General features: G+C 54.9%; 1 protein-coding gene across 1 annotated transcript in view; it reads left to right on the plus strand.

Moving 5' to 3' along the window:
• Window positions 1–1,567, plus strand: part of NR2F6 (nuclear receptor subfamily 2 group F member 6) — a gene marked incomplete at its 5' end in the record, with an annotated part of 8,807 nt that overhangs the window by 3,904 nt on the left and 3,336 nt on the right. The gene's annotated exons all lie outside the window — the stretch shown is intronic.

Raw genomic sequence — 1,567 nt, forward strand, 5'->3', positions numbered from 1 at the left:
CAGCTTCTTCAGTGTTGTCTCCAGCCCCCATTCCTGGTGAACTTGTGGTCCCCAACCCTAGCCTCCAATTTGTGTGAACAAGGACATTTTTTTCTTCTTTGATTTGTTGTCCTTCTACCTTCCACGCTCCACCCCCATTTCATGTTTGCCCAAGGTAGAAACTCGGCCCAATTAAGGCAAAGGTCAGCACACCCATTCTCTTGACCTCTGGCTGGCTGGGCGGCCCAGATGGGAGCACCTGGTGACAGGTGGTGGGCAGCTGTGCCTAGAACTCTGCCTGTAACCTAGAGCCCAGAGGTTTCTGCTGGATCTCTGTTCTCGAGAGCCTCCTATGTGGCGCTGTCCTGAGTCTCCTGGTAGCTCTTCCCTGTGTCTAGCCATGGTCGCTCCTTCTTGGAAGTTGATTTCTTCGCCACCAGGCCCCTGTGGGAGAAACTGCTCAGGATTTCTTTCTAGACACACTTCTTCCCTGAGTGTGAGGGTGACCCCCTCCTGCTTGCCCTCACCTGCCTTGATCCCGGCACACACCCCTGCCCCCATGCCTCACATCAGGGCTCCAAATCTCCATGGATGGACAGAATCCATCATCGTTTATATCCCCAAGCCTGATCCTACTTCAGGGCCTGTTTGCTCTGCCTGAACGCTGCCCGCTCCCCAGATAGATACCCGTGTAGCTGCTCCCCCACCTCCTTCAAGTGCTCAAACCTCACTTGCTCAGGGAAGCCCTCCTAACTCTCTGCCAAATCAAGACCCCTCTGCTCGGCCGTCTGTTCTGACTCAGAGCAGGCCTGCAGGACGGAGTAGAACTCCCCAACAGGGTTCCCAAGGCTGCCATCCTGGAAGCCAACTGCCACCCTTTCTCCACCGAGGGAGGGGGGAGGGAGTGGCTGGCTCCTGGACTAAAGCCGCCAGTCCTGTTGTTAGCAGCTGAGTGCTTCACCGTGATGACCCCAGGGCAGCTCCTACCTTCACTGCCTTGATTTCCACTTGAGGCAGAATTAACTGGAGTGCAGCGCACCTGACCCCGCTCTGTAATTACCTGACTCCCCTGCCAGAAGAACCCGCTCCCCGAGGGCAGGGCTTTTTGTCTGTCTGGTTCCTTGCTGGATAGCTCTAGCTTCGAGACTGGAGCCTGGCACACAGTAGGCACTTAGTCAGTGTTCTGATGCCCTAAGTGACCATTTACTTAGCCCTGGTGGCGCTGATGGGTAAGCGTTGGCTTGCGAACTGCGAAGGCGGAGGTTGACACCCATCAGCTGCTCATGGAGAGAATGATGTAGCTGTTCGCCTCAGTGAAGCATCCCAACCCCGGGAACCCTGTCTAGGTTTGTGAGCCCAGTGGACTCCATGGCAGTGGGTTTTGTTTGCTCGTGTTGGGTATCGCCTGTCATTTGCCGGGTGCTGTTCTAAGTGACTTACGTAGGTTACCTTTCAATGCCACCATGGTTGTCTGTGTGATAATTACGTTCTCCTGCACTGAAACATACAAGGCAAAAAGGTCAGGCCACTTACCCAAGGTCTGAGAGCAAAAGACTTGTGGTTGGGATTTGAACTTGGGATCCTGGGG

The sequence above is a fragment of the Echinops telfairi genome, unplaced genomic scaffold, assembly GCF_000313985.2.
Source record: "Echinops telfairi isolate 266 unplaced genomic scaffold, ASM31398v2 ScPeMD7_7457;HRSCAF=8495, whole genome shotgun sequence".
Classification (NCBI taxonomy): Eukaryota; Metazoa; Chordata; class Mammalia; order Afrosoricida; family Tenrecidae; genus Echinops; species Echinops telfairi.